Below are 11,815 nucleotides of genomic sequence, written 5' to 3'. Positions count from 1 at the left end.
ATGTGAACATGTTCTATAGCAGTGATGGCGAACCTTGGCACTCCAAATGTTTTTGAACTACATTTCTCATGATGCTCTAGCACTCTGCAGTGTAGTTGAGCATCATGGGAAATGTAGTTCCAAAACATCTGGGGTGCCAAGGTTCGCCATCACTGTTCTATAGGAACCCATGTTAAAAAATGTCCTTGCATTTCTGCAAAATGCATCAAAAAACGCACTAGTGTGAATCGAGCCTAATGGGGCCTGGAGGGAACGCTTTCTAACAGACTGTCTAATGGACACTGTTGCAGAGAGACCCCCCCCCACTCCAGGTCCCATTTAAATAAAAAAAAAAGGCAGAAGTTGTACTTTGTGCAAAATGTAGGGGCAGGGTCAGGGTGAAGGCAGGGTGGCTCATGGTTGGGGCCTGACAGGGGGCCCTTGCTTTATTTGGTTTGAGGGGCCTGAGTTTTCAGTCCTGCCCTGCACACAACATTATTAACAATCAAGTTAATCTTTAATAATGATGCACTCCTTTGCCTCTTCACTATCCCTCTGAATAAGTGCTTCTTAAAGTGGAACAGAACTGCCATTTTACATGGGGAATCTACAAGTGTTAATTGTGTCTAAGAAGTTCCTGGAAATGTATATCTTTTTGTCTAGAATTCCTCCTGAAAATAACCCTGCAGTTCCTAGTGTGCAAGGGTGCCTAGGCATACACACGATTCTCGTTGGAAAAGGCTATGATGGTTTTCTCGATGGAATTCCGCTCAAGCTGTCTTGCCTAGACACGGTCACACCAAATTCCGATCGTTTAGAATGCGGTGATGTACAAAACGTACGTCGTGACTAGAAAAAGGAAGTTCAATAGCCAGTAGCCAATAGCTTCCAGCCCGTAGTTGAATCTGAGCAATGCGTGATTTTTGGCATGTCGGAATTGCATACACACGATCAGAAATACAGCCTCATAGCAGATCTCACACAGAAGATATAAAGCTATCGTTAACCAATAGTCTCATGAGATTCGTAGTAAGATTTAGTTACGTTGCTACCGTTTTTGATCACTGTTCTCTCACTGTTTGTCCTATCACGGGAAGAACTACTGGGGTTGCCGCCTCCATACAAAAAGAGAGAGCAGAAAACGTACGGTAAGTCGGTAAAGGAGAAAAAATCGGCTGCAAGGAGAACACAAACGATACTAGGAGCTCATGTACATAATGGGGGTGGTAGTGAAACAGTTCCAAATGATCCACACTGGCTCAAAAGGGATATGGTCCAGAAATATTTTGACAGAATAAAGGTGAGTAAAGCACCAGGATCAGATGGCATCCACCCACGGATCCTAAAAGAATTGAACTCTCTCATTTCAAAGGCATTGTATCTAATTTTTAGGGACTCATTAATGACGGGAATAGTACCACTGGATTGGCGTAGGACCAATGAGGTGCCTATATTTAAAATGGGAACAAAGTCTTTACCAGCTAACTATAGACCTGTTAGTTTAACGTCTATCTTAGGAAGATACTGGAGAGTTTAATAAAAGACCACATAGATGAGCTCTTGCTGGAAAAGAATATTTTAACCACTTTCAGACCGGACCAATTTGCTGGTCAAAGACCAGACCACTTTTTGCGATTCGGCACTGCGTCGCTATAACTGACAATTGCGCGGTCGTGCGACGTGGCTCCCAAACAAAATTGACGTCCTTCTTTTTTTTCCCACAAAGAGCTTTCTTTTGGTGGTATTTGATCACCCCTGCGGTTTTTATTTTTTGCGCTATAAACAAAAATAGAGCGACAATTTTGAAAAAAACACATTATTTTTTACTTTTTGTTATAATAAATATCCCCCAAAAATATATAAAAAAACATTTTTTTTCCTCAATTTAGGCTGATACGTATTCTTCTACATATTTTTGGTAAAAAAAATCGCAATAAGCGATTATTGATTGGTTTGCGCAAAAATTATAGCGTTTACAAAATAGGGATAGTTTTATAGCATTTTTATTAATAATTTTTTATTATTATTTTTTTTACTAGTAATGGCGGCGATCTGCGATTTTTATTGTGACTGCGACATTGTCGGGGACCCATCGGACATTTTTGACACATTTTTGGGACCATTGTCATTTATACATTAATCACTGCTATATAAATGCAGTGATTCCTGTGTAAATGACACTTGAATTGAAAGGGTTAACCAGTGGGTGGCAGTGTAGGGGTTAAGTGTTCCTAGGGGTGTGTTACTAACTGTGGGGGGGTTGGGCTTTCATTTAGTGTACACTGATCTCTGCTCCAATCACATGGAGCAGAGATCAGCGTCACTAGTTGCTAGGCAGAATGGAAAAATGTTGTTTACACAGCATTTCCTCCATTCGGCCGCTCCGTGAGATGATCGCGGGGATACCCGCGGCGATCGAGTCCGCGGGTCCCGCGACCGGACTCACGGGGGTCCCGACCAGCGCGGGAGCGCGCCGCCGGCGGCGCGCTCCCGATGGCAGGGCGGCATCGAATATTGGACGTACCTGTACGCCAATGTGCCTGCCCGTGCCATTCTGTCGACGTATATCGTTGTGCGCTGGTCGGGAAGTGGTTAAGCAACAGACGGCATGGATTCATGAAAGACAGAAGTTGTCAAACAAACCTGATTTCTTTTTGGGCCAGTTCACACCACATGCAGTCCAGTGTGGGTTTTTTCTGCATCAAAAACACATGGAAAGTAGGTTATATGGTTTTCAATGGCATAGTTCACTCCACTACTTGCAGTTCCAGTATGTTCCAATTCCCGAAAAAAAAGTAGAACATGCTGCATTTTTCCTGCACTGAACTGTAATGGAATGATGTAAAACTCATTAAGAACGCACCGGAATGCACCTCAATGTACACACTGCTTCCTCCCTAAACACATCCCACCCCCTCTGTAAACATTGTCCTCTCCATGTATACAATGTCCCTTTCCTTGTACACACTGCCCCCTCCCAACACACATTGCCCCCTCCCCCCCCCGTAAACATTATCCCTCTACCTGTACACACTGCCCCCTTCCTACACACTCCCTCTCTTCTGTAAACATTGCCCCCCTCACTGTACATATTGCCCCCTCCATGTATCCACTACCCCTTCCATATACACAGTTCCCCCTCCCTACACACACACACACCCACCCCCTCTGTAAACATTGTCCCCTTCACTGTACACACTGCCCCTTCCATGTATACACTGCGTCTTTCCTTGTACACACTGCCCCCTCTCTACACACATTGTCCCCTTCCTTGTAAACATTATCCCCCTCCCTGTACACACTGTCCCCTACCTACACACTCCCTCCCTTCTATACATATTGCCTCCTCCCCCCTCCATGTATACACTGTCCCCTTCCTTATACACACTTCCTCCTCCCTACACACATTGTCCCCCTCCCTGTAAACATTATCCCCCTACCTGAACACACTGCCCCCTCGCTACACCCTCCCTTTCTTCTGTAAACATTACCCCCCTTATTGTACACATTGCCCCTTCCATGTATACCAGGAGTGCCTAACTTTTTGAGGAGCGAGGGCCACTTTAGCGACTTGATAACCTGTCGCGGGCCACAATTAGCAGAGCAGGCAGATGGCAGGTCCATGACCACTCTGCATATGCAGAGCAGACACATACACAGCCCACTCTACTCTAGGGCACTATGATTCGCCCCAACAGAAGAGGACAGATCACCTTCTGTTTTTTTTAAGTGGATTGGATTGGAGATAGGCGGGTGTAAACGGACATAAGTCTGTTTACATCTGCCGCACTATAGAGGTGAATGTATGGTCTGACTGGATGGAACAGGCAGACTCATTTGGACTGATCTATGCAGCCCTAATCACAGGAAGTGAGACGTTTCTGATCCGCTGCAGCACAGATCGGGAAATGTCTCACTACCTGTGAATAGCACTGCAGAGTGTCAGCTTCCTGGCGGGCACGTGGACTTGCAAACACGCCTGAGCCCATCCTTACTTCTAAAGTGAATCACTGTGCTCCACACACCCCATGTTCTTCATTAGTCCCAATGCCTCCCCATACAAACTGAGACTCACCAGATTTTTTTGACCCAGGAGAATAAATGGGCCTAATCGTGCTTGTTTGAATGCACTGTATGAACAGCCTCCCACCCCAAACCGCTCCCCCCTTACATGATCACAGTGTTCTTCTCCTTGCTGGCTACTGTCAAATTTGAATTCAGCATGGCTGTGCATAGCTCCACCCACAAAAGGTGTCGTTCATTTACAGGTTTCTGACATTGTGAGGGACTGTAGTTATCGATTGATCACAAGTGCCACTGCACTTGTAGTCCATTGTTATGTCCTCCTCCGTGCAGTGGAAGGGACCTGAACTGGAAGATGCTTCTGCAGGAAGCAGTCCTTTGCAGCAGGCTCAAATGCACAAAAAGATAAATGCTCATTTTTTTCTTTTTGCAAAATGGGTGCATTTATTATTTTTTTGCAAAAGGTGTAATTCTCCTTTAACATGATACTACAGAGGATGAAGAGTGGAGTGCAATTAAAGCTGTATGCCACTGCAATTTTTCATACCAATCGGATACTGTACTAACATTTTCTATTCAATACCTGTTATGCAGGCAGCATACCAAAATCAAAGGTGATGCATCCTGCTATAAAGTGATTAAACTGTAATACCAATGGTGAACACTGGATGCCACTCAATGACCACTTTATATGTGCAAATACATGACCGTATTATTATATTGATAAATACAATTAATCATAATAAAATGTTTATTTTTATGGTGTCCCAGGTATTATCCATTTATGCTTCTTACTGGTTTGCGTTTTACTAAGGCATCCTTTAACAAACCAACTGCATATACAGTATATTACCTGTCAAATCAACTGCAATACCAATTGTGACCACTAGATGTCACTCAATACCATCTCTAAGAGTTTAGATAACCGCACATCCAGGATTCTTGAAATTCTTGTCAGTGCTAAGGACTTTTCTACTCATGTTCATGTGATTCATTTGTTAACAGGGTTGGATTTTTAGGCTGGGTTTTTCTGGTCTTTCATCTGCATTGACGAGTTTTAATCTTTGGTCGATCACATCAGGTTGATATCAGTTTGAGATGCTTCTGATATCATTCAGAGTTCATTGAGAGGTACATTTAACCGGTACAAAAATGTATACAATTCCACGCTTAGACCCCTTTCATACTGAGGCATTTTTTAGGCGCTTTAGCATTAAAAAAAAGCACTTGTAAAGCGCTTGAAAGAAGCCTCATCTGCAATCCCAATGTGAAAGCCCAAGTGCTTTAAGAGCCCTTTCACAATGTCAGCGCCCGAAAAACACTCGTAAAGCACTGCTTAAACTAGCAGCGCTTGGGGGGGCGTGGCCTAGCGATGCACTAGAGCAGACGTGCTTCGCGGGAGCTCCGGCATCGGCGCCGATAATTGATCTTATTTGACTAGATCCCCCTCACTACTACTTGCCCCAGGCATGGGGAGGAAAACGGGCAAGTCCCTGCCCAAGAAGGGCTCAGCTTCGGGCAACATTAAACGTTTTTTGGCCGCGGAGTCCGAGGAGGTCCCGGACCATGACGGCCTAGGCCGCACGCCGCACAGCACGCTGCCGATACTCACCCCCGCCTCTTCAGCCAGACCGGAGAGCAGATCCCGCTCGCCCGATACCTCGGCCGAATCGGAGGATGAGAGAGAATTGGCCGGCCCTGCCGAGATAGCTACCAGGGTGAGTGATCTCCCGACTAAGGCCGACCTCGCCTCGATGCTGTTGAACCTTGAACGAGCGATTCGGAAGGAAGTGTCGGCGGTCCGTTCGGACTTATCACAGGTACTGGTACGTGTGGAAGAGACGGAACAACGACTGGATAGACACGCGTCTGCTATTCGATCGCTTCAGACGACTACCCGTCAACTTACGATCGCCCACCGTACGGCGCTATATAAAATCGAGGACCAGGAAAACGGAAACCGACGCAACAACGTTCGGATCCGTGGCCTTCCGGAGGCGACTGGAGACGACGACCTCTTGCCATCAGTCAGGGGCATTTTTAACAGCCTTCTCGGCAAGGCGCCTGACGCGCCGTTGAAGATTGATCGGGTCCATAGGGCCCTCCGACCTCGCTCCATGACCACGGAGGTTCCACGAGATATCATCTGCAGACTTCATCACTACCCGGATAAAGAACTAATTATGAAGAAGGCCCGGGATGCCACGCCATTTGATTTCCATGGCGCCTCCCTCACCTTATATCCGGACCTGGCCAAAGAGACTTTGGATAGGCGTAGAGCCTTGCGCCCCCTCACGGAGCTTCTACAGTCTGCCTCTATCAGGTACCGATGGGGCTTCCCTGCTGCTTTAATCGCCTCGGTCAACGGCAAGACCTCTGTCCTAAGGTTTCCTGAAGACTTACCACGCTTCTGTGCTGACCTGAACCTTGAAGTACCTGAGCTACCGGGTTGGACTGATGTCCTCCCGCCACCACCGAAGCTCCCTGACCGTCAATGGCACAGAGCGGGCCGGAGGCCTCTGGCTGCGGATCTGGCTTCCCAGGGGCACCCCTGACCGGCGTAATGTGGGGTTATTCCTGTGTCCCTTCTCCCTCCGGCCCTCACAGACACCTTGGATCCTGCAAGCGGGAAGCTGATTCTCTAGTATTTGCCACTGACTTGGTTTCACTTTATTGGCCTCTGGATTACCTTCCGTGCTGCCCGGGATTTGCCACAGCGGGACGCTGCTCTTTTCTGTTTTCCCAAGTTCTTGCTGTTTCCTTTTTGCTTGTTTTTGCAGTCCCGGATACCTATCAATGCTTGATCTCTGGGACCTTCCCCGGTTCTACCCCGCCAGCTGTCTGAGCTTTTGCCGGGCTGTGCGACATATATGTGACCCCCTGTGGTCTCTGGCCCTGAAACTGATTGTTTGCCTCTTGGCGCCGTACTCAGTTCCTGATTGGACTTGAACCCTGTTTGCCGACCCTGTTTGGATCACTGTAATTTACATTTTGCCGTTGTCCTCCTTATTAACTGTTTTTTTATTGGAAATGTTTATGTATATGTAGTGAGTTTAACTGCGGCGCCGATGCCGGACTACCGTGGCGTGACCCTGGCCCTCGATGGCGTGGTTTGTCCTCGGTGGCCGGGTTTCCGCCGCCCCCCCTCTTGGTGGGTGCCGCCTTGCCCGGGGTCCCGGTGCCCTTGCCCCGCTTTGCGGGGGGGTGCGGGGTCCGCGGGCTGGGTGCGCGACCCGCCGCTGCACCGCAGTTTTCTGCGTGCGGTTAGTTCTGCTACTATGCTGCTGTCGTTGTTGCTACTATTCTGCTTCTTTCCCTGTCGCTCTCTCTACTCTCCTTTCTCTCCTTTGGTTATCCTTCTTGTCCCCGTCCCTCCCCTGCCCAACCCTTTCCCCCTGGTGTGGGGGGCCCTATCAGCCTTGGGTGTATTGCTGCTGGGGGGTGTGGGGGGTGGGTGCCCCCTTTCTGAGACCCGATGGCTGCGGTGAAATTTATCTCATTTAATGTTAGAGGCCTTCATGCCCCTGGGAAGAGACATCAATTGTTCCGGGAACTGAACCGTCTCCGGGGGGATGTGGTCTTTCTGCAGGAGACCCATCTCACCCATACCACTTCCGTCAAATTGTATTCTCCCAAATACCCTACCTGGTACTATGGTCTCTCGGATATTACTAAGGCCAAGGGCGTAGCCATCGGGTTTCGGAGGGGTACCGCGTTTAAGTTGGATGATATGTTATGTGATCCGGCTGGCCGTTATTTGTTTCTCCGGGGCACTCTGGGCAGCATGTCATGCACCTTAGCTACTCTTTACTCCCCCAATAGACAACAGGCTTCCTTTGTCGCCTCGACACTCTCTAAACTAGGAGACTTCGCGAGGGGTTGTGTGGTCCTGGCGGGTGACTTCAACGCGGCCCTGGAACCTTCTCTGGACACTTCCAGGGGGAGTTCGCCTTTGTCCTATAAACAGCTGAAATGCATACGTACAAAACTGCATGAGCTGCAGTTGATGGACACCTGGAGGATCGCACACCCCCGCGAACGTGACTTTACCTTTTTCTCCCCGGTGCATCATACCTACTCGAGAATTGACCTCTGTTTTCTCGATCACCAACACCTGCCACTCTTAGTTAAATCGGCCATTGAAACATCTCCCCTGTCGGACCACGCCCCGACTTCGTTTACCCTTAAGGTTGAATCTTTGCCGCCCAAGGCCGCTACTTGGCGGCTGAACGAGACCCTTTTAACCGAGGAGGCGGACAGGAAAGTTTTGGGTGAGGAACTAGATTTCTACTTTCAGACTAACATGTGTACCGAGATCTCTCCGGGCGTGCTATGGGAAGCACACAAGGCCTTTATTAGGGGTAAACTTATTGAACTGGGGGCCAGGAAAAAGAGGGAACGGGTGGCACAGCAGCTTCAGTTAGTTGCGGAGATTAGGAGCCTAGAGAAGATTCATAAACGGAGCCTCTCAATCCCCGTTCTGCACACCCTTACAGCGAAGCGAGAAACCTTGAAGTCCCTCATGCATTTGGACCAGAAGTCTAGATCGAGGCTGGTAGCCCAGCGCTTCTACGAATGGGGGGATAGACCTAGTAGGTTGTTAGCGGCTTCCATTAGGCGACGGAGAGCCGCTGCGTTTATACCTAAAATTAGAACCTCGGGGGGGGTCCATGGCCTACGAAACTCCTCGGATTGCTAAGGAATTCCAGGATTTCTACCAGCAGCTATATCATGTTCGGCGTATAGACTCAGACGGGGAAGATCGGCGGCAGCTCATTCGGGAGTACCTGGACCGGGCGGCCCTCCCTCAGCTTCCCGCTGAGGCCCTGGCTGCCCTGGAAGGGGAATTTTCGTCGACGGAATTATTGCGAGCACTCCGAGCTATGGCGAAGGGCAAAGCACCCGGCCCGGACGGCCTTTCAGTAGCATATTATCGCTTATATGCGGATAAATTACTACCCCACCTTTCTAATTACGCTAACGTGACCTTGTCCGGGGAGGTTCTCCGCCCGGAGACTATTCATGCCCATGTTACGGTCATACCGAAGGACGGGAAGGACCCGGCCGATTGTGCAAGCTATCGCCCTATCTCGCTGCTCAACATCGACGCCAAAATTTACGCCAAGGCTATTGCGAATAGATTGTTGCCTCTGGTCCCACAATGGATTACGCGGGATCAAACCGGTTTTATACCAGGGAGAGAGGCTCGCGACAATTCTCTACGCACCATTACACTGATGTCGCTTGTACGGCGTCGGTCCCAGCCCACCCTGCTGCTTTCCACGGATGCTGAGAAGGCTTTTGACAGGGTGGACTGGGAGTTCCTTATGGCGACGCTGTCTCGTCTCGGGGTCGGCCCTTCCCTCAGATCGCAAATTTTAGCTCTTTACCATCATCCCACGGCCCAGTTGAGGGTTAACGGTACTCTCAGTGACCCCTTTACTCTATATAACGGTACGCGCCAGGGTTGCCCGCTTTCGCCCATACTTTTCGCAATATCGCTGGAACCTTTCCTGTCTATTATCCGTAGTAACCCGAACATACACGGTGTTGAAGTGGGTGGGACGGAACACAAATATGCGGCCTATGCCGATGATATTTTATTTTACGTGCAACAGCCACTGATTTCTCTCCCTAACCTCGTAGCCGAATTTACAGCTTTTGGCAGGGTTTCGAATTTTAAAATAAATATGTCTAAATCCGAAATTCTGAATCTCACGGTCCCTCCCCTTGTAGCCACGTCTCTCAGGCAATCTTTTCCCTTTGCTTGGCAGACACGGCGCCTAAAATATTTAGGTATTTATCTGACGCCCAACCCACTTGCTCTTTTCCGCGCCAATTTCCTCCCGCTTCTTAATACGCTAAGGTCAGACATACAGAGATGGTCCCAGGTGGGTCACTCTTGGATGGGTAGGATTGGGGTGGTGAAGATGAACCTGCTGCCCAGGGTGCTCTTCTTGCTGCAAATGATCCCCTTTGGGGTACCGGTGGGGTTTTTCACTATATTACATTCAATGGTTTACAGGTATATCTGGAATAGGAGGAAACCCCGACTGCCACGGTCCCTGCTTATGCGCCCGCGGAGCGCGGGGGGACTGGCGGTGCCGGATTTTCGACTCTATTTCCGGGCTATTGTGCTAGCCAGGCTCTCGGACTGGAAATATGGTATGAATACTAAATTGTGGGTCGAGCTGGAAACGCTGCTGGGTGGGACTGACCTTTCTAATCTTATGTGGCTTCCAAAGCATCATAGGACTCTGTCTGCTGATTCTTCACCTCTAACGACCTCTTCTTTGGCAGTGTGGGACTCTTTGTACAAAAAAAGCTCCGGGCTCTATAACTCACCTTTACTATCTTTGTCAGGCCACAACTATTTTCCGCCCGGTAATGTGGGACCCAACTCACGTGCCCCTTGGAGCCTTGGGGACAAGACTTTCCTTCACCAGCTCACCGGACCATCCGGGGTTCTCCCTCTCCCCACCATTTTGGGGGAATCGCCTATTTCACCTATGGATCAGTGGAAATACTACCAACTGTCGGCATTTGTTCGATCTCTTCCTAAACCGCTACGTTCCATATCCGAGCTTACACCACTGGAGTCTGCTTTCTCAGGTGACCTACCTGTGGAGAGACCTGTCTCCTATTTTTACCACCTGTTACTATCCCTAGAATCTCACAGGACACCTACTTTTATCCGCAATTGGGAACTGGATTTGGATGAGACACTCACTCCTGCCCAAGTGTCTACTATTCTTCACAGGGCACACGCCACCTCGGGGTCGGCCAAAACAGCTGAGATGTCCTACAAGCTTCTGACCAGATGGCACTATACGCCTATAACGCTACACCGGTTTTTCCCCCAGACCTCACCGCTCTGCTGGAGAGAATGCGGGGAGCGAGCCTCCCACGCCCACATCTGGTGGTATTGCCCACGTATACGCCCGTTTTGGCTCGCAGTTCTGCATTGGATCCAGCAGATTCAGGGTCAGGAGGTTCCGAATGATCCATGGCATGTGCTATTCCACTGTTCGGAAAAGCCGGCAGGCTCATATAAACGCTCTATTACGCCCCATCTTCTCAATGCGGCAAAGACTCTTATCCCGAGATATTGGAAACAGAGGAAGATTCCCACGCTCCGTTGCTGGCTGCTCAAGGTTGATCAAATATACTACATGGAAGATATGACACTCTCCCTGAGAGGCAAGTCAGACCTTGCAAAAAAGATTTGGGCCTGTTGGGTCGCCTTTAAGTACACGCCCCCGTATGCAGCTATGGTATCCAGTCCTGTGTAATATAATATACTGTAGCCATGTATGGTCCTTGTTTTTGATGTATTTCAATGAACTATGTATATCATGCTTTAGCCTCTGAAATTTCAGTCTGGCGGTTGGGCCCCCCCCTCCCCCCCCCCCCCCCCCCCTGCTTTCTTCCCTCTAGTCGGACTTTCCTTTCTTCTTTCTCCTCTTCTGGTTACAAATAGAGGGGAGTCATGTACATTTTTTGAGCTATCCATATTGGAGTCTAAGCAGCTTGTTGGGTGAATGTTGCCTACTGGTTGTATTGCTCCTCTGATTTTATATTTTATATCAGCGATGACTTGTATGTGCTCCTTCTCTTTAATAAAAACTAATTTAAAAAAAAAAAAAAAAAAAAAAAAAAAAAACTAGCAGCGCTTTACCAGAGTTTTTCGAGCGATATTGGGGTGCTTTTAACCCCTGGGCCAAATAAAGGGTTAAAAGCGCCCACAAAGCGCTGCTGCCAAAAGCACTTTTCAGGAGTTTTGCAGGCGCTTCCCGTTGATCTCAATGGGAAG

The sequence above is a fragment of the Lithobates pipiens genome, unplaced genomic scaffold (genome assembly GCF_037356315.1).
Source record: "Lithobates pipiens isolate NorthernLeopardFrog02 unplaced genomic scaffold, aLitPip1_a1.2 Scaffold_16, whole genome shotgun sequence".
NCBI classification, from domain to species: Eukaryota; Metazoa; Chordata; class Amphibia; order Anura; family Ranidae; genus Lithobates; species Lithobates pipiens.
This window is presented reverse-complemented; position numbering follows the sequence as displayed.